The following is a 25,392-nucleotide window of genomic DNA, read 5'->3' on the forward strand; positions in this document are numbered from 1 at the left end:
TTCAGCCTAATTCAACACATAATATTACATAAACAAAAAATTGAGGTCTCCGGGGCCCATTCTTCTGTGTTGAAGTAGGGCCAACCGGTGTGAAGCAGTCAAGAGAAGCATGTACAGGCCTGCTTGAGTGTCCAGTACCTTAGTCAGAAAGGGCCAACACAGGAGCAACTTCATAAGGCTTGCTGGAAAGTACCATCACTTACACTGTACAATATTAGGATTAAGTCTCATTGAGGGGAAAGATTATCTCTCCATGGAGTTTTTCAGATTTCGACAGAAATTCTGATGACAGAAAATAGCGTGAAGTCTGAGGAAGTCCTAAGGACCAAATTTGCCAGATCCCGCCTTCCATTGTAAAGACCAGCCATTAGACAGCTTCAATTGTCTTCCTGTGCACCAAGATAGCTCTCAGTGGATCACTTCTGACCAAGGTTCATGGTCTGGAAATGAAATGGCTCTTTCTCCTTAAAGTCTCACTTTCTGGACATCAGTTTATTCCATTAATACTTGCTTTTGGCTACCAACATGTGTCAGGCAGTCTGTTAGCAGATCTAGGTTGTTTAAATTGGGGTGTTGACCTAAATAAATAAATAAATAAATCTCCATTAAAGTCTATCGAGAATCTGGAATAGCAGGAAGGTCAGTGGCGTGGAGCAGAGTGAACAGTGGAAGCAGAGTGTAGGGCAGAAGAGGATGAACGGGTGGGCAAGATTACGTAAAGTAGGTTTGAAGCCATGATAAAAGAGTTGGCTTTTATTCCAGGAGCAAATGAAAGTTATTAGGAGGATTTTCTTTTATTTTTTATTAACATAAAATGTATTATTTGCCCCAGGGTTACAGGTCTGTGAATCATCAGTCTTATGCATTTCACAGAACTCACCATAGCACATACCCTCCCCAATGTCCATAACCCAGCCACCCTATCCGTCCCCCAACCCCAAGAAACCCTCAGTGTGTTTCGTGAGATTAAGAGTCTCTTATGATTTGTCTCCCTCCCAGTCCCTTCTTGTTTCATTTTCTCCTTCCCTGCCCCTCCACAACCCCCAGCCCTGCCTCTCAAATTCCTCATATCAGAGAGATCATATGATAGTGGCCTTTTTTGATTGACTATTTTGTTCAGCATGATACCCTCTAGTTCCATCCATGTCATTGCAAATGGCAAGGTTTCATTTCCATTGATGGCTGCATAGTATTCCTATATATATACACACACACACACACACATACATACATACACACACACACACACACACACACATACACCACTTCTTTATCCAGTCATCTGTTGATGGACATCGAGGTTCTTTCCATTGTTTGGCTATGTGGGCATTGCTTCTATAAACATTGGAGTGCATGTGCCCCTTGAGAACCCTGCATTTGTATCTTTAGGGTAATACCCAGTAGTGCAATTGCTGGGTCATAGGGTAGCTTTATTTTCAACTTTGTGAGGAACTTCCATGCTGTTTTCCAGAGTGGCTGCACCAGCTTGTATTCCCACCAACTGTGTAGGAGGGTTCCCCTTTCTCTGTATCCTTGTCAACACCTGTTGTTTCCTGACTTGTTAATTTTAGCCATTCTGACTGGTGTGAGGTGGTATCTCACTGTGGTTTTGATTTGTATTTCCCTGATGCCAGGTGATGTGGAGCACTGTCATGGGTCTCTTGGAAGACATTTGGATGTCTTTGCAGGAATGTCTGTTCATGTCTTCTGCCCATTTCTTGATTGGATTATTTATTCTTGGGGCGTTCAGTTTGATAAATTCTTTATAGACTTTCGATACTAGCCCTTTATCTGATAAGTCATTTGCAAATATCTTCTCCCATTCTGTCATTTGTCTTTTGGTTTTGTTGACTGTTTCCTTTGCTGTGCAAAAGCTTTTGATCTTGATGAAGTCCCGATAGTTTATTTTTGCACTTGCTTCCCTAGCCTTTGGGGTTGTTTCTAGAAAGAAGTTGTTGTGGCTGAGGTCAAAGAGGTTGCTGCCTGTGTTCTCCTCAAGGATTTTGATGGATTCCGACCTCACATTGAGGTCTTTCATCCATTTTGAGTCGTATTTTTGTGTGGTATAAGGAAATGGTCCAGTTTCATTTTTCTGCATGTGGCTGTCCAGTTACACCAATACCCACTTGTTGAAGAGACTGTTGTTTTCCACTGGACGTTCTTTCCTGCTTTGTTCTTTCATCCATTTTGAGTCTTATTATTGTGTGTGGTATAAGGAAATGGTCCATTTTCATTCTTCTGCATGTGGCTGTCCAATTTCACCAACACCATTTGTTGAAGAGACTGTCTTTTTTCCATTGGACATTCTTTCCTGCTTTGTCGAAGATTAGTTGACCATAGAGTTAAAGGTTCATTTCTGGGCTCTCTATTCTGTTCCATTGATCTATGTGTCTGTTTTTGTGCCAGTACCATACTGTCTTGATGATTACAGCTTTGTCATAGAGCTTGAAGTCTGGAATTGTGATGCTGCTGACTTTGGTTTTCTTTTTCAACATTACTCTAGAGGGTACACACCTAAATGTTCCATGTAAATTTTAGGATTATTTGTTCCATTTCTTTGAAAAAAATGGATGGTATTTTGATAGGGATTGTGTTAAATGTGTAGATTGGTTTAGGTAGCATCGACATTTTCACAATATTTGTTCTTCCAATCCATGAACATGGAACATTTTTCCATTTTTTTGTGTCTTCCTCAGTTTCTTTCATGAGTACTTTATAGTTTTCTGAGTACAGATGCTTTGCCTTTTTGGTTAGGTTTATTCCTAGGTATCTTATGGTTGGGGTACAATTATAAATGGGATTGACTCTTTAATTTCTCTTTCTTCTGTCTTGCTGTTGGTGTATGAAAATGCACCTGATTTCTGTTCATTGATTTTATATACTGACACTTACTGAATTACTGTATGAGTTCTGGCAGTTTTAGGGTAGAATCTTTTGGGTTTTCCACATAAAATATCATATCATCTGCAAAGAGTGAGAGTTTGATGACTTCTTTGCTGATTCAGATGTCTTTTATTTTTTGTTGTTGTTGTCTGATTGCCAAGGCTAGGACTTCTAGTGCTATGTTGAATTGCAGTGGTGATAGTGGACATCCCTGCCATGTTCCTGACCTTAGGGTAAAACCTCTCAGTTTTTCCCCATTAAGAATGATATTTGCTGTGGGTTTTTCATAGATGGCTTTGATGACATTTAGGTGTGTACCCTCTAGCCCTACAGTTTGAGGAGTTTTGATCAAAAAAGGATGCTGTAGTTTGTCAAATGCTTTTTCAGCATCTGTTGAGAGTATCATATAGTTCTTGTTTTATCCTTTATTAATGTATTGTATCACATTGATTGATTTGTGGATGTTGAACCAACTTTGAGGCCCAGGAATAACTTCTACTTGGTCGTGGTGAATAATCCTTTTAATGTACTGCTGCATCCTATTGGCTACTATTTTGGTGAGAATTTTTGCATTGGTGTTCATCAAGGATGAACACCATTAAAAAGACCCTCCTTTTTAATTGGGTCTTTCTTTTTGGGATCAAGGTAATGCTGGCCTCATAAAATGAGTTTGGAAGTTTTCCTTCCGTTTCTATTTTTTTGGAACAGTTTCAGGAGAGTAGGTATTAATTCTTCTTTAAATGTTTGGTAGAATTTCCCTGGGAAGCTGTCTAGCCCTGGGCTTTTGTTTTTTGGGAGGTTTTTGATGACTACTTCAAACTCCTTACTGGTTATGGGTCTGCTCAGGTTTTCTGTTTCTTCCTGGTTCAGTTTTGGTAGTTTATGTCTCTAGGAAAGCATATATTTCTTCCAAATTGTTAAATTTGCTGGCTTATAGTTGCTCACAATGTGTTCTTATAATTGTTTGTATTTCTTTGGTGTTGGTTGTGATCTTTCTTCTTTCATTCATGATTTTATTAATTTGGGTCCTTTCTCTTTTCTTTTTAATAACTCTGCCAGGGCTTTATCAATCTTATTAATTCTTTCAGAGAACCAGCTCCTAGTTTCATTGATTTGTTCTACTGTTCTTTCAGTTTCTATTTCATTGATTTCTGCTCTGAACTTTATTATTTTTCTTCTTCTTCTAGGTTTAGGCTTTCTTTGCTGTCCTTTCTCCAGCTCCTTTAGGTGTAGGGTTACATTGTGTACTTGAGACCTTGTTTCTTGAGAAAGGCTTGTATTGGTATATATTTTCCTCTCAGAACCGACTTTGCTGTGTCCCAAAGATTTTGAACAGTTGAGCTTTTGTTTTCATTTGTTTCCATGAATTTTTTAAATTCTTCTTTAATTTCCTGATTGACCCATTCATTCTTTAGTGGGATGCTCTTAGGCTTCATGTATTTGAGTTCTTTCCAGCTTTCCCCTTGTGATTAAGTTCTAGTTTCAGAGCTTTGTGGTCTGAAAATATGCAGGGAATGATCTCAGTCTTTTGGTACTGGTTGAGATCTGATATTTGACACAGGATGTGATTTGTTCTGGAGAATGTTCCATGTGCACTACAGAAGAATGTGTATTCTGTTGCTTTGGGATGGAAAGTTCTGAATATATCTGTGATGTCCATCTGGTCCAGTGTGTCATTTAAAGCCTATTTCCTTGTTGGTATTTTGCTTAGATGATCTGTCCACTTCAGTGAGGGGGTGTTAAAGTCCCCAACTATTATTATATTATTATTGATGTGTTTCTTTGATTTTGTTATTACTTGGTTTATATAGTTGGCAGTTCCCATGTTAGGCGCATAGATATTTACAATTGTTAGGTCTTCTTGTTGGACAGATCCTTTAAGTATGATATAGTGTCCTTCCTTATCTCTTATTATAGTCTTTGGCTTAAAATCTAAGTTACCTGATATAAAGATTGCTGCCTCAGCTTTCTCTTAATGTCCATTAGAATGGTAAATTGTTTTCCCCCCCTCACTTTAAATCTGGAGGTGTCTTTGGGTCTAAAGTGAGTTTCTTTTAGAAAGCATATCAATGGGTCTTGTTTATTTAGCCATTCTGATACCCTGTGTCTTTTGATTGGGGAATGTAGCCAGTTTACATCCAGGGTAACTATTGAACAATATGAATTTAGTGCCCTTGTATTGCCTGTAAGGTAACTGTTACTGTATATTGTCTCTGCTCTTTTCTGGTCTATTACTTTTAGGTTCTCTCTTTGCTTAGAGGAAGGACCCCTTTCAGTATTTCCTGTAGGGCTGGTTTGGTGTTTGCAAATTCTTTTAGTTTATGTTTGTCCTGGAAGCTTTTTGTCTCTCCTATTTTCAGTGACAGCCTAACTGGATATAGTATTCTTGGCTGCATATTTTTCCTCATTTAGTGCTATGAATATATCATGCCAGTCCTTTCTGGCCTGCCAGGTCGCTGTGGATATGTCTGCTGCCAATCTTCTATTTCTACCATTGTATGTTATAGACCTCTTGTCCTGAGCTGCTTTCAGGATTTTCTCTTTGTCACTGAGACTTGTAAGTTTTACTATTAGATGACAGGGTCTGGACCTATTTTTATTGATTTTGATGGGGGTTCTCTTCTCTTTGCCTCCTGGATTTTGATGCTTGTTCCCTTTGCCACATCAGGGAAATTCTCTGCTTTAATTTGTTCCAGTATACCTTCTGCTCCCCTCTCTCTTTCATCTTCTTCGGATCCCAATTATTGTAATATTGTTTCATCTTATGGCATCACTTATCTCTCAAATTATCCCTATGTGGTCTAGCCCTTGTTTCTCTCTTTTTTGCTCTGCTTCTTTATTCTCTATCATTGGGTCTTCTATATCACTAATTCTCTCTTCTGCCTCATTTATCCTAGCAGTAAGAGCCTCTATTTTTTATTGTACCTCATTAATAGCTTTTTTTTAAATCTCAACTTGATTAGATTTTAGTTCTTTTGTTTCTCCAGAAAGGGAGTTTATTTCTCCAGAAAGGGATTCTCTGATATCTTCCATGCTTTTTTTGAGCCCAGCTAGCACCTTGATAATCATCATTCTGAACTCTAGTTCTGACATAGTAGTAATGTCCATATTGATTAGGTCTCTAGCCAATGGTCCTGCCTCTTGTTCTTTTTTTTTTTGTGTGTGTGGTGAGTTTTTCCACCTTGTCATTTTATCCAGAGAAGAATAGATGAATGAGAGAACAAAATACTAAAAGAATGGCAAGACCCCAGAAAATTATATGCTAACCAAATCAGAGGAGATCTGAAACCAGGGGGAGAAGTAAGAGGAAAAATAAAATATATATTAAACTGTTGACTAGAACAGAGATACCCACTTGCTTTTGGATGTATTCTGGTTTCTTAGAAGAAACTACCTCCCAAAATTTTAAAGAAAGAAAAAATATATATATATACACACATATATATATACACACACACAAAAATAAGGGTAAACATGATGAAGGGATGGAATATGACTGTAAAGATGAAAATTAAAGGGGCAACTGGGTGGCTCAGAGGGTTAAGCCTCTGCCTTTGGCTCAGGTCATGGTCTCAGGGTCCTGGGTTCAAACCCCACATCTGGCTCTCTGCTCAGCAGGGAGCCTGCTTCCCCCTTTCTCTCTGCCTGCCTCTCTGCCTACTTGTAATCGCTCTCTCTGTCAAATAAATAAATAAAATCTTAAAGATGAAAATTAAAAATGATTCTAAGAAAGGAATTGGTAAGTTGGTTGGAAAAGAAAAAAAAAAGAGAGAATGTGATCAGGCTGGAGACCAGAACAAAGCCATGCATTAGTATTAGGGTACATTTTGATCTATGAGAATAAATTCTATTCCAAAATTTTAACTAAAAAAACTTATATGTATACAAAAAATAAGGTTAAATACAATGAAGGAATAAAACATGACTATAACAATGAAAATTTTAAAAGATTTAAATAAATTATTGATTTTATTGATAAGATAAAATAGTTAAAAATATTAAAAGAAGAAAGAGGAAAAGTAAAAAAATAGAATAAGAAAATAAAATTAAAAAATTTTAACTTTGAAAGATTAAAGGATCATGGGAAAAAAGTCATGAATTCTATGCATTGTTTTCCCCTAAATCTGGAGTTCCCAGTTCTCATTGATTGGTGAACTTGATCTTGGCTGGATATTCTTGCTGATCTTCTGGGTTCTGTTGCCATGATTCTCAAATGTCTTTGCCTGAGGTGGAATTGCACTGCCCTTGCCAGGGGTCAAGCTAAGTAATCTGCTCGGGTTTGCTCTCATAGCTTTTTTTTTTTTACCTGAACACTTTCTGTACCCCTCTGGAGGATGGGAATGAAGATGGCGGCCTCCCAGTCTGTGGCCTAGAGGAGCCAAGAGCTTGGCCCCCACTCCTCAGTGCACCCTCAGAGAAAAGCAGTCAATCCCTCCTGTCTCCTTGGTCTCTGGCTGCACTCTGTGCTCACCCAGCCTGTGACCAAGCGTTTCTATCTCTGGCGCACAGCCCTGTTTGGAGTCTCCAAACCCAGCACATCCCTGCCGTGCCACTCCTCCCATGTGAGGAAGGTGAGTCTTCCTGGCTTTGCCACTCGTGGAGTCCCTGCTCAAAGAGCAGTGGCTAGACTGTGCCTTGGGTCACGGTTTAAGGTAACCCTGAGCTGAGAGCCCCTCCTCAGCTCCATCTCTGCTGCTGGCTTCCCCATTCCAATACCTGGGGGCCCTGCCATACTCAGGCACCCCTGGTCTTTCTGTGACCCCATGGGTCCTGAGACCACACTGTCCCCCCAAGGGCTCCACCCCCACTTAACCTCTGGAGTGATGTTCTTCCATGGGGCAGACTTCTCAAAGTTCTGATTTTGTGCTTCGCTGTTCCACTGCTTGCTGGGAGCAGACCCCTACCCCTGCAGTCTCTCTTTCCACCTATTGCCTTAGATTCATGTCTCCACACACCCTACCTTCCAGAAAGTGGTTGATTTTCTATTCCTAGAATTGCTGCTCTTCTTCACTTCTATCTCCTGTTGCGTTTGTAGGTGTTCAGAAAGGTTTGATAACTATCTAGCTGAACTTCTGGAACCTAATGATATTTTAGTCTCCTACTCCTCTGCCATCTTGCTTCCTCTCCCTGTAGTTCCTATTTTTAATGTTAAGTTAAAATAGATGCAATCCCCTGCCTAGAATAGGAGGATCTAGAGCGACTTCAAAATTTTCTTTTGTCTCCTGCGTTTGCCACATTTACAATTCCTAGAGGATTTAAAAAAATTATTTTTACTAACATGTAATGTATTATTTGTTTCAGGGGTACAGGTCTCTGATTCATCATTTTACACAATTCACAGCACTCAGCATTGCACATACCCTCCCCAATGTCCATCACCCAGCCACCCCATCCCTCACACCCCCCTCCCCTCCAGTAATCCTCAGTTTGTTTCCTGAGATTAAGAGTCTCCTATGGTTTGTCTCCCTCTCTGGTTTCACCTTGTTTCATTTTTCCCTCTGTTCCCTATGATCCTCTAGCTTGTTTCTCAAATTCCTCATATTATTGGGATCATGTGATAATTGTTATTGGGGGATTTTAAGCAGGGTGTGACATGATCTGATTTGTGTTGTTAGCCATTCTGGCTATGTTGTGGAAGTAGGCTCTTAAAGTACCAGAGTTGAAGCCAAGAGACTATCAATCAGCCATGTTGGGTCACATTCCCCAGGAGACAGACTCCAAGATGGAGAAATGCATGTGAACCATTTAGTGAGGAAAATGTGGAGGGAAATGAAGGCCGTGGGATTGGATGAGAGCAGCTGAATTGCAGCAGGGAGCTCTGGAGCTGGGGTGGTCCTGCAGAGTTTTTTCCATTCCAGGGGGCTGGACCTCTGTATTCCCACAGCAGCCCTTTGTTACTGGCCAGTCACTGGATTCAGGCTTTCAGCCCTTAAGTTAAGAGCTGTCTGCTGCAAACACTCACCAGCAGGTGAGGACAAGCATGCCCCGGCCCTGGAGGAGTGGGATGGGGGTTAGGGTCTGGAGAGTCCACAGCACTCACTACGGTCCACGTCTTGCACAGGTGAGAGTCACTGGCATTATGCAGTACACCTGGGAGCAGCTTCTCCAGGATTCTGGTGGGCTGCTTTCCCTGGGGAAACTTAACAAAAGGGAGAAATGAGAAAATCGCAACCCCTGTCTGTGCAGCTGGTCTCGCAGCTACAACAGATACTCATCATCTCCTCTTCTCTTCTGCCTATGCCAGACACCCCTCACCCTTCAGCAGGACCTTGCTGATCTAGATGGCTTACCTGGTGGGGTGATCGCTGGCTCTCCCTGCTAAGAGATCTGAACCACTGGCATCAGACCTTGTCCCGTGGTGGCTATTTTATTTGTGCCATTAGCATCAAAATTGGGCAAGGAAGTACCAAGCCATCTACAGGTGGACCACCCAAGTTCCAAACACATCCTTCCCTTACCCCACAGCAGCCCTGCGTCTTCCTACTCATCATGGTCAGTTGCTCTGACTGGGGTCATGCCTCCTTTACTTGCCCATTGGTCTCTTGCACAAGAGCCCAAAGTCACAAAGTTACCACGAGTTAAAGTTTAAGATTTACTTATTTATTTTAGAGAGAGCCCAAGCAGGGGGAGGGGCAGAGAGAGAGAGAGAGAATCTCAAAAGACTCCCTAGTGAATAGGGAGCCCAAGATGGGGCTTGATCCCATGATCCTGAGATCATCACCTGTGCTGAAATCTAGACTCAAATGCTTAACCAACTGAGCCACCCAGGTGCCCCCCAAAAGTTAAAGTTGAATGTCCATTGCTAGAACATTGCCCCTCCCCAACCCAGGAACCAGGACTTCTGAATGTACAGAGCCCAGCTCTGGAGTGACAGGAAGCACAAATTCCCCCAAGTGCTGGGTAAACATGGCCATTCCTCCTTCCCTCTCTGAATTCTAGAATCCATGCATTTGACCTCTGTGGGTCACAGCCCCATATCACGGCTGTTGATTTAGGGTATGCACTGCAGTATGGAGGACAGCACCCCATCCTTTTGAAGTATTCTCCAAAAGGCCACGTAGTTGTTCTGTTGGGATAGTTGTCCAAAGCCATTTTGGAGATTTTATGTGTTCTTCCACTGAACATATGGAGGCTGGAAGACCATCTCTAAGAAGAGATCTAGCAGAAGGCAGCAGGGATGGAGGCTCTGTGGGCCGGACAAAGATTTCCCTCTTGCTGTTGCTGTGTCTCCATTCTGCTAACAGCACGCACTGACACTAAACCTTTAACACCACACCTTCCTGGGAGGACTACCCAGGCCCTGGTGAGAGGTCGGGTACATTGGATTCCTTCCATTTTGAAGGTGGCAGAAAGAGTCCTCCTTACAAGGATCAGTGCATACTCCAAATAGGGATTTGCCTTCCCTGCCTTGGCCAGAACCACAATGCCTCAACCAGAACCACAATCAAAATGCCTCCATCGTCAACATGGTGGTCCACACAACATTGCCTCAGAACAGGAGACTTATTTGAGAGCAACAGAGAGGCAACAATAGGTTTATCACTGTGAAAGCCATTGCTGTCTCCATGAACTGCATGACCTGGAGGCAGCCATCCGGATAGGATAGCGACGTGACCTGCTGACATTCCAACGAAGGTGCCAGTATGGCACAGCACCTCATTGGGTCAGGTCTCCATCCTCCAGAATGTGGTTTAAGCACTAAGTTAACAATCGGCATGTAGTGTGCTGTTTTCTCTACTAGCTGGAATTCTAGTTGTGCAAACCAAGGAGTGAACTTTCTCATCATAACCATTAAGAACCTACTTGGGCTTCCCATTCCCACAGCCTTGGCATCTGCCAGTTAGAAGCCCTAGTTTCTAGTTGGGGGGAATTGCTTGCCTCAGGGAATACAAGGTCCCATTGAACTTGAAGCTGTGACTACCACCTGGCCACTTTGGGTCCTCATACCAGTGAACCAATTAGAACAAAAACAAAAAGCAGGGACTTAATTATACTAGTTGGGTCATTGATTGACCATAATTACTTTGGGGGCTAGAATGCTATGAAGGAGGATGTTTATAACCCAGAGGACAAGGGTCTTGGCTCTTGGTACTTGGGCAGCTCTTAGTACTCCCATGCCTTGCTGAAGCTATGAATTGGAAATCACGCAACCACGGTCACATAGGACAACTAAGGGCTCAGAAGTAGAGGTCTGGGACATCCCACCAGGCAAGCATCTCAGATCAGCCAAGGTGATAGCCATGGGACACTTGGAGTGCATGGTCAGCTTCTTGTTTCTACCCTAACTTTTCTATTTCCTACCTGTAGTCCCACTCTAGCCCTTCAGGTGAGAAAGAAGAGGGAAGAGGCCAAGGAACCTTCAAAATTATCTCCCTGTCAGAAGCAGCTTTGCATCCTCTGCATGAAGTCTAAACTGGCTCTTTCTCTAGTGAGAGTTTTTCTCGGCTCTTCAAGAACCATAGACTGTTGGTGTCCTTCCTCTAGGGTGTTGCTCCCTCGCAGAACAAGTGTCTCCATTCTGGTTGTAGCTTCGGGAATCTAGCACTTCATACATCTGTCTGCTGAGGTCTCATAGCTGTGGTTCCGCCTCCAGCAGAGTATTTCCGTCACCACACTCACATTATTTGCCAAAAAACTTGGGAAGTGCAGCTCAGTCCATCACAAGAGACGTTTCCTCCACTCTGCTGCACTACCCAGCCTGTCTCTCACCTGCAGTCTTGTCCACTGTGTCCTCCCCACATCCAGCTGCATGGGGCAAAGGATACATAGTTAGATCTCTAAGTGGTCTCCTTAAAGTCCTTTTCTCCCTCTCTGACTTGGGGTTGGGGGCAGGTGAATAGAGAAGAGATGGCCAGGACGACTCTCTCCGAAAAGCTCCTTCCTGGAAATCCACTCATTTCCCTTCTAAAACTTCAGTGTGGGTGAGTCAGGTAATTGACTTTCCAGTTAGAGCTTTTACCATTTTACTTCTTGGCCTAGTTCCTCACTCTGGATAAATTATCTATTGTATCTTGAATCCCAATGTCTTGAATTAGTGAAATAGTTTTAACATATTATTTCTTAGATATATGTACAGATCGTGGATGGTTACACAGCAGATCAATATTATATATCACCTTAAAAGGCGAGGAGGAATTAATCATTCTTTATTTATATACCTCTTTATCTTTTGATATAGTATGATGAACCTGTGTTCCTGTAGTTAAAAAAATCAGAATCATAAGAAACAACATAGGGCATAGAACTAAATTCAAAATACATATACATACAAATCAATATTAGCCATTATTTTTCATATGTCAAATAACAACGGGTAATAATTATTTCATATGTATCAAACAAAAGGACTTTGATTCTAAAGTAAAATTGTAGGATTGCCTTAAACATTCTGAAGCAACTTCATGGAGGAAAGGTGTTTTCGTTAATTTTTATCTTGTATTTACATGTGATGTAGCTGATTGACCTTTTGACTAGAAAATTTGAGGGCAAACATAAAATGACAGGGGAATCTCAAATCAAATTTGGGGGGATAAGGGAGAAGCATGTTATAGCTTCAGCACTATCAAAAAGAAAAAGAATAAACCTAGAGAGGCACATTCTCTTCTCAGTTTAGTTGACACCTCTAGAAATGATGAAAGTGGTCTATAGAATGAATTACCCCTATGTGCCATGTCACTAGCTTCCCAGGAAAATGTGTGCTTTATGTACCTCCCCAAAGCACACTAAGATCCGATGGGGACAGAGGAAGGGAGGGTAGGGTTTTAAAAAAAAAAAAAAAGTGAAACATGGAAACAAAAGGTGAATAATGGAAAGCAGAGGAGTTGGAATGGCTTAGGAAAGAGGAGAAAGTGAAAGCTAGTAGTCTGAAGGGGTCAAAGCCAATAAAAATAAAACATTTGCAAATAACAGACCCTGAAAAGACTCAGAACTAGGTAGCATCTCCGAAGTTGCAGAGTGGACTGAAAAGAAGAAGGCGGCTTGAAAGGCTTGGTGGAGTAGCTGGACCCCCGCATCCTTTTCCCCAGTAGAAAGAGCCATAAGTCAGGGCACCAGGAAGAGCCAAGACCTAAGAACAGACGGGTGCGCTGAATGCTGAGACACTGCTTAGCCCCTTCTCCTGGCCGCCTTCCTCACAAGGGTGACCAGATCAGGCACAAGAACTGAGACTGACCAGCCTGATGACAAAAATCTACAGGCGTTGACATTTAGGTGTCCTTACAAGCAAACGCACAGGTGCTGAAGTAGGGAAAGTATGTAGGTGGCAGGGGGCAGGAGAGATGGGGAGAGAATTCTATCCTCCTTCAGAGTAAAGAGTCACTAAAAATTTCTATAAAAAGAAAAACCAAGAAATAGCAGTTTAAACATGTTCTTTAGAAATCTGGAAATACTGAGCAGTACCAAAGACAAGTAAAGTTTGTTGCCTGTCACTGTGATTTTAAAGCAAAACACAATCAGAAGCTAACAGCTTGTCAAGAAGAACCAGGGCCATCCACTTGGTAGAAAGCTGATTCTCCATCTTCCAGACCAGGCCAGTGATCACCCAGACTTAGAGACCTCCAGTGCTGATGAACACAGACCGTCAGAGGAGGTAAAGCTTCTGTGACAGTTGACAGTTGCCACCATAATGCCACATAACAGGTCACCCCAGAACTCAGTGGTCTACGGGTATTCTACTCACGCTCACAGCTGCAGGTTCAGTGGTATTTGGCTGGTCCAGGCTGAGCCTAACGGGCTCTGCCTCAGGCCGCCTGCTTCTGGTCTCGAGGTCAGGCTGTGAACCTGCCCTGTAGGTCTAGTTCTGGAACCCAGGCCGAGGAACAGTGGCTGCCTATTGCATGTTCTTGTCCCGGTGAATCACTTCCATGGACATTCCAAGTCTCTGACTACTTCATATCAAACGGATAGCCTGTTGACCCAAACAAGTCACAAGGCCAAGCACAAGGTCAAGGGGCCGGCAGCTGTTACCTTCCCAGTATGAAACTGTAGCAAGGGTTGTATAAATGACGTACTACAGCAGAGTGAAGACATCACTGGAACTATCCAATCTGCCAGAACACCAACTTTACTTCTCACTCGTTGTCCATCAAATGTATTCTAACTTTCATCTTCATTCCCTTTATGTTATCAAGGTGGTGCAGTCACCTGTGATATCTAGGCTGCAAAACCAGAATTAATGGTTAATTGTTCTGATGTGCTTCTTTATTTTGGGGCAGCTATTCTAAACCTTTTTAATGTTTATGTTATTTTATTTCAAATATTTCCTTTTTAACCTAAGCTCTCTCTCTTATCTGTGTAAGAATACAGAATCCTGTAAAAGTTGTTTAATCCCATTTATGTCATGGAGCCCTTGGTCCCTTTTCTGGATTTAAAAAAAAAAAAAACAGAAACTGGGAGCAAAGTAGACTGGAATGTAGGGAAAGTTATTTGATATAGAAAATATGTAGTCTAGCCAAGAAGTGATTACTCCAGAAATCCTCATGGAGAATAAAGGATTTAATGTGCGACTTGATATTTTGGAAAAACAAACTGAGGATTAATAATATCCGGGTGATGTCTCCCAAAAACACCAAAGGAAACAGCGAAGACGTCTTAAAAGAATGGCTTCCAGATGCCTAGTAAATCATGTGTCCCTAACAAATGAGAACATGGCTGAAGAAGAATATTACTTATTTTGAAAAGATACGCATTCTTTGGGTAACTAGTAGCATTTTGCACTTCAACTTTGTAATATTATTAAAGAGATAGAAGCCAAGATCATCATCCTTTTCAAATAATGAAATGGTGGATAAATTATTTACAGCAAAAATCAGTTTTGCCATTCAGTGTGATTTGTTTGTTAAGAAAATAAATAAATCAAGGTTTTATGGTGAGGTGATCTGTCTATTTCACTGACTGGACTATATCTCAAAATCTTGTGAAATGGGAGAGGATGATTAAAAAGACGAAGGTAGAATAAGAAAACCAGGCTGGTGCCTTGCACATAGGTGCGTTTTCAGATCCATAAGTTAGACTCTGGAATCTGGAAATTGATTTTTACAAACTGTCTACACCCCCATACTCTGGAAAAAGCTCATGTGTTCCCAGTTCGGAAACCACTTAGTTCATAGATAGAGCTCCCCAAATTCCTAATGCCCTTGGAGGTCTTAAATCGTTTCCTCTGATACACTCCAGTATGGATTCACAGCAATCAAAATGTACCAGAACCTATTAGCTTTCAGAATTTAGTATCATGAAGAGCATTTAGTAAGGTCACAGGCTTTGGTTTTTCATATTGAAATCTTTCAATTTTCTCTGTATTTATCTTATCCCCGTAATATTACCAGGCGAGTGTTTGTGTTTGACCTGTTTTTCTCTGCATCTTGTCACTGAATTGAGGACAACAGAAACAGCAACAGCAGCAGGAAAAAGAAACCAATGTCTAGGGACCACAAACAGATTGTAATCAGATATTACAAAAAGGAAGTAAGAATGTGTGCATTCTCTCTGAGGGATATTGCACTTAATCAATTACATTTCCTATAGAGGATATTAAGCACAAATGGACCATCTCCCAATTTCCATGGACATTAAGTGCTTGAAGTACAAAAAAAAAAAAATTCTAAATGAACCAAATTAATCTTCTATTTCCTTCCTAACTGGCAAATTTGTTGAAAGTAGGAGGCAGAAGCATAGATTAATAAACCACATGCAATATATTCTCAGTTGTCATTTGAAGGAGCTGCCTTTTCCTCTGTCATACTAATTACCCAAGTGTTGCAATAACATCACAGGAACACTTGGGGGTTAGGAAAGCCGCGAAGCTTTCCCCCCTCCTTTGCAGAAGTGTCTGTTGCCTTCGCTTCTGTAAACTTACTCTGACTTAGTTAAGTTTAGGTTCCAGTGTGAGAAACAAAGACTCTCAAAAACACTGGCTTACAGAAGGCAAATTTATGACAGCAAGTCTGGAGTGAGCGGTGAGGGCCGGAGCAGTAGCTTTCCTCTGCGGAGTCCTGAGCGGCAGGCTCCCCACTCATCATGCAGGGCCCCCAAGTCCAAGATCGGCTCCATGGGCAGCCATCATGACGGCATTCCAGCCGCAGGGAGGAGGAAAGGAGGAGGAAAAGGAGGAGGAAAGGGGGCAAGGGGCACATGCTGGCTTGCTCTTAAGGAAATTGCCACACTGCATTTCTACTTACAGCTCATCGGCCCAAGTTAATCATATGAAAAATTTTGCCTTTGACCTTTTGAAGCTTTCTCAATAGGTACATAGAAATTTAAATTTGTTACATATTTTTTCTTTCTTTCTTTTTTTAAAGACTTTATTTATTTATTTGACAGACAGAGATCACGGGTAGGCAGAGAGACAGGCAGAGAGAGGGGGAAGCAGGCTCCCTGCTGAGCAGAGCGCCCGATGTGGGGGATGTGGGGCTCCATCCCAGGACCCTGGGACCATGACCCGAGCTGAAGGCAGAGGCTTTAACCCACTGAGCTACCCAGGCGCCCCTGTTACATATTTTTTCTTAAGGTTTTACTCTTATCATTATGAAATGACCCTGTTTTTCTCTAGTAATGATTTTTATGTGAAAGTGTATTTTGTTGGATTTCAACAACCGTATACCAGTTTTCTATTTGATGTTTTTCTGGTATATCTTTTCCAACCTTTTACTTTTGACTTTTCTGGAAGCGTATATTTTAGATACATTTATTGTAACAGAATATAGCTATTTTAAAAAAGAAATACAGTCTGTAATTTTTGCTTGATGAAGACACTTACTTACACTATATGTTATCTTATTTTGTGCATTTATTTGTCCCATCTTTTCTGATTCTTTTTCTCTCCTCCATTGCCTTCTATTTGGATTATTTTTTTTAACTCAATTTTACTCCCTGCTATGTGAAGTCACACACTCTGATGCTACTCTTTTAGTGTCTACTCCCCCAAAACGAACCTTTGTAATTATCACAGTCTCGAGTTAATACCTTTACCTACCTCTTAAGCATTACCCCTATCCCTATCAGAGTTGTATTCCCCTCTGGAATAATAAGCTATCGTGGTCATGTGTTTAAAATTCTTTATTTAATTCTTTGAAGCGTTATTTTGCTATTTTTTAAAGTCATTTTCTATTTTTGTATTTATCCATACGTTTATCATTTTTTTATTCTCTACTTTTTAAAATAGAATTACGGAGGTATGATTGAAATACAATAAACTCACATATTGAGAGTGTACAGTTTAATAAGTTTCAGCATATGGGGAACAATCACTACAATCAAGAGAATGAACATATCATCTCCAAAAGTTGTCTTGTGCCCCTTTTAATCCTTCTCTCCTGCCACTTCATTTTACTGATGGTTGTAGTGTGTCAGGCAGGAGCAGAAATCCAAATCCAATCACTAATCCTATTAGTGAACCTCTCTCTGCATTTCCGGTTCCATCCAGACTTTGAATATGAAATCACTTTCCTTCCATCTCCAGTGCACTCTTTTTAGATCTTCCCTTAGGGAAGGTCTGCTAATGCATAGCTCCCCTCAGTTTTTGATGGCCTGAGAATATCCCCATTTGGCTTCATGCAGCAAAGATTTTTTTCTAAAAATAGAGCTCTAGGTTCAAAATAGTTTTCCCTTTGCACATTGAATATATCGTTCCTCTGTCTCCTGGCTTCTTTCGTTGCCATCAGGGAATCAGCAGTCAATTTGTTACCTCTTTGCAGTTAATATGTCTCCTTTAAAGATCTTCTTTTGGGGCACCTGGATGGTTCAGTTGATTAAGCATCTGACTCTTGATTTCAGCTCAAGTCATGACCTCAGGGTTCTGATCTCAGCCCTCTGCGTCAGGCTGTATGCTGGGCGTGGAACTTGCTTGAGATTCGAGTCTCTCTCTCTCCCTCTGCCCTTCCTGGCCCTGCCTCTTTCCCTCTTAAAAAATAAAATAAAGATCTTAAGTATATTACAAAATATTCACCATGGCAAGCGCAGTTAGCATTTGTCACCACACAAAGTTATAACAATATTAGTGACCGTATTCCTTATACCGTACTTTTTGTCCTTGTGACTTCTTTCTTTTCTAACTGGAGATTTGTACTTCTTATTCCCACCTATTTTGCATATTACTCTACCTCCTTACCCTCTGTCAACCACCAGCTTTCTGTATTTATGAATCTCTTTTTCCTTTTGTTTTAATCTTGTCTGTTTCTTTTGTTGATTCATCATATAAGTGAAATTGGATTATGTTTGACTCATTTCACTTAACGTAATACCCTCTTGGCCCAACCATGTCACAAATGGCAAGATTTCATTCCTTTTAAAGGCTTAGTAATATTCCATTGTTTGTATATAACATATCTTTGTTATACATTTATCAACAGATAAGTTGCTTCCATATTTTGACTATTGTAAATAATGCTGCAAAGAACATAGGGGTGCTTATAGCTTTTCAGTAATTAGTGTTTTCATTTTCTTTGGGTAAATACCCAGAAGTGGAATTACTGGATTATATGGTAGTTCTGTTTTTAATTTTTTAAGGAATCTCCGTACAGTTTTTCATAGAGGTTGCTTCAATTTACATTCCCCCCAACAGTGTACAAGGGTTCCCTTTTCTCTACATCCTTGCCAATAATTGTTATTTCTTGTCTTTTTTTATTCTATTCATTCTAACAGGTGCTGTGTGGTATCTTGTTTGTGGTTTTGATTTACATTTCCCTAATGATTAATGATGCTGAGCATCTTTTCATGTGTCTGTTGTCCATGTGTACATCTTTGTTGGAAAATGTCTTTTCTGGTTCTCCGCCCACTTTTTTAATCAGATTGATTTTTGCTGTTGTAGGGGTTCTTTAAACATTTTGGACATTAAACCCTTATTGCATATATCATTTGCAAATATCTTTTTTAAATATTTATTTATTTATTTGAGAGAGAGAAAGTGATAGAGCACAAACAGGGGAGTGGCAGGCAAAGGGAAAGAGAGAAGCAGGCTCCTCACTGAGCAAGGAGCCCAACGCAGAGCTTGATTCCAGGACCCTGGGATCATAACCTGAGCTGAAGGCACATGCTTAACCCACTGAGCCACCCATACACCCCTCATTTGCAAATATCTTCTCCTATTCAGTATATTGCCTTTTTGTTTCGTAGATGGTTTCCTTCACTGTACAAAACCTTTTTATTTTGGTGTAGTCCCAATAGTTTTTTTTTTTTAAGATTTTATTTATTTATTTGTCAGAGAGAATGAGCACAGGTAGAGGCAGAGGGAGAAGCAGGCTCCCTGCTGAGCAAGGAGCCCGATGTGGGACTCGATCCCAGGACCCTGGGATCATGACCTGAGTGGAAGGCAGCTGCTTAACCAACTGAGCCACCCAGGCATCCCGCAGTCCCAATAGTTTATTTTTACTTTTGTTTCTCTTGCTTAGCTATAAAAACAGTGCTAAGACCAATACCTGAGAGTTTACTGTCTGTGTTTCCTTTTAGAAATTTTATGGCTTTAGGTCTTTTATTTAGGTCTTTAGTCCATTTTAAGTTTATTTTTATGCGTGGTATAAGAAAGTGGGTTAGTTTTATTTTTCTGAATGTAACTCTCAGTTTTCCCAGCATCAGTTATTGAAGAGACTCTTTCTCCATTATATATTTCCTCCTCCTTCATTGTAAATTAATTGACCATGTAATTGTGGATTTATTTCTGGGCTTTTTTATTCCATGGACTATGTATCTGATTTTGTGCCAGGACCATAATGTCTTGAATACGATAGCTTTGTAATATAGTTTCAAATCTGGGATTTTGATATGACCTTCTTTGTTCCTCTTAAGATTGCTTTGGTTATTTGAAGTCTGTGGTTGCATACAAATTTTAGGAATATTTGTTCTAGTTCTGTGAAAAATGCTACTGTTATTATGATAGGGATTGTATTGGTCTGTAGATTGCTTTGGATAATATGGACATTTTTTTTTTTAAACTAGATTCCACACCCAGTATGTAGCCCAGTGTGGGGCTTGAACTCATGACCCTGAGATCCACACCTGAGCTGAGATCAAGAGCCAGACTCTTAAACCGACTGAGCCACCCAAGCACCCAGGTAGTATGGACATTTTAACAATATTGATTCATTCTATCCATGAGCATGATGTATCTTTTAATTTATTTTTGTCATCTTTAATTTCTTTCATCAAGGTCTTACAGTTTTCAGAATGTATGTCTTTCATCTACTGTTTAAATTTATTCCTAGGTGTATTATTCTTTTTGGATACAATTGTAAAGGGGATTATTTTCCTAATTTCTCTTTCTGATAGTTTATTATTAGTATAAGAAAAGCAGAAGATTCCTGAATATTAATTTATCCTAAACTTTACTGAATTCATGTATTCTTTTTTTTTAATAGTTTTAAAAATATTTTATTTATTTATTTGCCTCTGTAGGCACAGAGGCAGGCTGAGAGAGAGGAGGATGCAGGCTCCCCGATGAGCAGAGAGCCCTATGCAGGGCTCAATCCCAGGACCCTGGGATTATGACCTGAGCTGAAGGCAGATGCTTAACCCACTGAGCCACCCAGGCGCCCCATGAATTCATCTATTCTAATAGTTTTTTTAAAGAGTCCTTGGGGTTTTCTGTGTGTAGTATCAGGTCATCTGCAAATAGTGACAGTTTTAATTCTTCCTTACCTGTTTGGATGCCTTTTCTTTCTTTTTCTTGTCTGACTGCTGTGGCTAGGACTTCCAGAACTACATTGAATAAAAGTGATGAAAGTGGTCATCCTTGTCTTGTTCCCTATCTTAGGGGAAAACTCTCTTTTTCACCATTAAGTATAATGTTATCTGTGGGTTTGTCATGTATGGCCTTTACTATGTTGAGGTATGTTTCTTCTTTATGTACTTTGTTGAGAGTTTTTATGATGGGTGGATGTTGAATTTTGCCAGATGCTTTTTCTGTATCTGTTGAGATAATAATAATATTTTTTTATTCTTCATTTTGTTAATGTGGTGTATCACAATGATTGATTTGTGGATATTGAACCATCTCGGCATCCCTGGAATAAATCTTACTTGGATGTGGTAAATGATCCTTTTAATGTATTTTTGAATTCAGTTTACTAATATTTGGTTGAGGATTTTTCTATCTGTGTTCATCAAGGATATTGGTATTCAGTTTTTCATGTGCAGTAGTGTCTTCATCTGGTTTTGGTAATGCTGCCCTTGTAGAATGGATTTGGAAGAATTCTGTCCTCTTCAATTTTTTTGCGATAGTTTGAGACAGATAGGTATTAACTCTTATTTCACTAATGTATGGTAGAATTCACCTGTGAAGCCATTTGGTCCTGGAGTTGTTTGCTGAGAGTTTTTTGATTACCAGTTCAGTTTTGTTACTAGTAATCGGTCTGTCAGATTTTCCATTATTTCCTAATTCAGACTTGGAAGAGTACATATTTTGGGGAATTTATGATTTTATTCTAGATTGCCCAGTATTTGGCATATAATTTTTTGTAGTTGTCTCTGTATTTCTGTGGTGTCAGTTTAACTTCTCCCCTTTCAGTTCTGATTTTATTTATTTCAGTTCTCTCTATTTCTTATTGAGTCTGGCTTAAGATTTATACATTTTGCTTATCTTTTCTAAGAACTAGCTCTTAGCTTCATTGACCTTTTCTTTTATATTTTTTAAGTCTCTATTTCATTTATTCCTACTCTGATCTTTATTATTTCCTACCTTTTACTAACTTGGGGCTTTTCTGTTTTCCTTCTTCTAGTTCCTTTAAGTGTAAAGTTTGTTTGTTTATTTGAGATTTTTCCCGATGTAGGCCTGTATTAATATAAACTTTTCTCTTAGAACTGCTTTTGCTGTATCCCAAAGATATAGAACCATTGTTTTCATATTAATTCCTCTCCATGTATATTTTTTACTTTTTCTTTGATTTTTTTCATTGATCTATTTATTGTTTAATGGCTAATGTTTATTGTTCCATGTGTTTGTGTTTTTTCTAGTTTTTTTTTTCTTGTAATTGATTTCTAGTTTCATACCATTGTGGTTGGAAAATATACTTGAATGATTTCAGCCTTCTTTTTTAAATTACATTTTATTATTATTAATTTTTTATTTGAGAGATAAAATGAGAAAGAGAGCATAAGAAGGGGGAGGGTCAGAGGGAGAAACAGACTCCTTGCTGAGCATGGAGCCTGATGCTGGACTCAATCCTGGGACTCCCAGATCACCACCTGAGCCAAAGAGAGTTGCTTAACCAACTGAGCTACCCAGACACCCTGACTTCAGTCTTCTTAAATTTCAGACTTGTTTTGTGGTTTAACATGTGATCTATTCTGGAGAATGTTCCATGTGCACTTGAGAAGAATGTATAATCTACTTGCTGTTCTTGTCTGGAATGTTCTGTATATATCTGTTAAGTTCATCTGCCCTAATGCGTCATTCAAAACCACTTTTTCTTTATGAATTTTCTGTCTGTATGATCTATCCATTGATGTAAGAGAAGTGTTAAAGCCCCCATCCTTACTGTCAATTCTGCTATGTCTGTTAATATTGGCTTTATTTATTTAGGTAATCCAATTTTGGGTGCATCTGTTACATCCTCTTGTAGGATTGATTGCTCATTCATCGTTATGTAATGCCCTTCTTTGTCTCCCATAATAGTTTTTGCTTTAAAGTTCATTTCATCTGATCTAAGTACTGCTATGCCAGCTTTCCTTTTTCACTTCCATTTTCATGGAATATTTTTTTCTGTCCCTTCACTTGCAGTCTGTATTTGTCTTTAGGTCTGAAATGAATCTCTTGTAGGCAGAATTAGAAGGGTCTCTCTCTCTCTCTCTCTCTTTCTCTTTTTTTAAATCCATTTAGTCACCTGTGTCCTTTAATTGGAGCATTTAATCCATGAATATACTGATAAAAATGTACTTGTTAAATATTATATGTTCATTATTTTTTGTAATTCTTTTGTAATTTCTTTCTCTCTTGCTCTCTTCTGTTGTGATATTATAACTTTATTGTTATGTATGTATTTCTTTTTCTTTATTTTTTTGTGTATTATATGTTTTTGGATTAAGGTTCCTATTAACATCTTATATTTATAGCAGTCTATGTTAAGTTGAAGGTTCCTTAAGTTTGAACACAGTCTAAAAGCACCAAATTTTACTCCACATCCCATGATTTGTGTATATATCATAACTTACATGTTTTTATTTCGTATAATCCTTAATGAGTTTCTTTATAATTGATTGTACTACTTGTATCTTTTACCCTTCATACTAGCTTTAAACATGACTTTACTGTATGTTTGCTTTACCAGTGTAATTTTTTCCTTTCATAGTTTTCTTCTAGTTTTGGCCTTTTTTTTTCCCCCCACTTAGAGAAGTCCCTATGACCTTTCTGGTAAAACTAGTTTAGTAATCATGTTTAACTTGTTTGCCTGGGAAACTTTATCTTTCCTTTGATTCCAAATAATAATCCTAATAGGTAGAGTATTCTTGACTGTAGGGTTTTTCCCTTTAACTCTTTCTGGCCTGCAGACTTTCTGCAGAATTAGCTAATGGCCTTATAGGATTTCCCTTGTACATAACTGTTAGCTTTTCTCTTACTGCTTTTATGATTCCTTCTTTAGTTATTGCCATTTTAATTATTATGTGTCTTGGTGTAGACCTCCTTGGGTTCATCTTGTTTAGGATTCTCTGTGCACCCTGGACCTGGATGTCTGTATCCTTCCCCAGATTAGACAAATTTTCAGCTATTATTTCTTCAAATAAATTTTTTGCCTTCTTTGTCTACTCCTCTGGGACCCTTAGAGTGCAAATATAATTGTGCTTGATATTGTCCCAGAGATCCCATTTTTAAAAATTCTTTCTTTTTCTTTTTAACTGTTCAGCTTGGATAATTTCCACTACCTATCTTCCAGATTGCTGATCCACTGTTCTGCATCCTTTAATCTGATATTGATTCCCTGTAGTGTATTTTTATTTCAGTTATTATAGCCTTTAGCTGTGCTGGGTTTTTTGTTTTGAGGAGGGGGTTGTAAATTATATCTCTTTGTTGAGGTTTTACTGAGTTCATCCACTCTGTCAATCTGGTATCTTTATGAACATTACTTTGAACTCTTTTTTTTTTTTTTAAAGGTTTTTTTATTATTTATTTATTTGACAGACAGAAATCACAAGTAGGCAGAGAGGCAGGCAGAGAGAGAGGGAGAGGCAGGCTTCCTGCTGAGCAGAGAGCCCAATGCGGGGCTCGATCCCAGGATCCCGAGATCATGACCTGAGCTGAAGGCAGAGGCTTTAACCCACTGAGCCACCCAGGCGCCCCTACTTTGAACTCTTTTTTATCAGGGAGATTACTTATCTCCATTTCATTTAGCTCTTCTTCTGAAGTTTGTGTGTCTGTGTGTGTGTGTGTGTGCTTTCATTTGGAACATATTCCTTTGTCTCCTCATTTGTCTGACTCTCTGTATTTATTTCTGTGTATAAGGTAGGTCAGCTATGTCTCCTCCAATAACGGCCTTATGTAGAAGGCATCCTATGGTGTCTAGTAGAACAATCACTCTGGTCACCAGAACCAGGTGCTCTACAGATGTTCTCCCTGTGGGCTGTGTGTGCCCTCCTGCTATGGCTGTGCTCCCACTGCTGTAGGTATGCTAGTGGGCAGGGCTGGCCCTCAGCCTCATTGTCAGCTATGCCCAGCCGTGACTACTGTAGGCACACTGGTCGGGAGGGCTTATGGGTTCTACAAGGGAATGCCAGAGCAGGGCAAGTGGTGCTAGCAAGGGAGATAGAGAGTATCAAAGCTGGCTCTCACAAGCTTCCCACCAGCTAGGCTAAAGGAGCTCAAGAAAAATGGCATCTGCTCCCAGAGAAAACTGCAGGTCCCCACCCCTCTGGCACATGTCCTAAAATTATTCAGTAAATTTCTTTTATGTATAACGCAGCTGCTTTTCAAACTAGTGTCTCCATGCTGGGTCTGGGAGTAAGTGGTAGAACACACTGGCCCTTTAAGAGTGTAAAACTGAATTTCCTATAGCCCTGCCATCTCTCACAGTGAATCCCTGCTGATTTTCTGTCAGATATTAAGGAGCAGGTCCCCAAGGCTGGAGCTACCCAATGGGACTTGATCTCCTTGCTCCTCCATACCTGTGATTTCCCTCCTGGTTGTGGGAGCCCTCACTGGGGTTTGGCTCCAACCACGTCTCAGTCACTCTTACTCTTCTTGATGTGGCCTTCTCTTTATATCACTAGCTGTGGAAGATCTGTTCTGTTGGTGTTCAGGTTGTTTTCAAAGTGAGTTGTATTACATGTAGTTGTTGCTTTGTTTTGTCTGCTTGTGGGAGGAGGTGAATATCTATATTGCTTGTGGGAGGGAATACGTGTATATGGATATGTATGTATACACATACACACACACATACACACACTCCAGAAACTGGGACTGCTATGGCAAAGACAATGTACGCTTAAAAAAATTTTTAGACATACTACATATGACTTTCTGAGGATTCTATCAATTTATACCCTACCAATATATATATCCATGTCCTTGACAACACTGGATATCATCAATCT

Source organism: Neovison vison, chromosome 12 (genome assembly GCF_020171115.1).
Source record: "Neovison vison isolate M4711 chromosome 12, ASM_NN_V1, whole genome shotgun sequence".
NCBI classification, from domain to species: Eukaryota; Metazoa; Chordata; class Mammalia; order Carnivora; family Mustelidae; genus Neogale; species Neogale vison.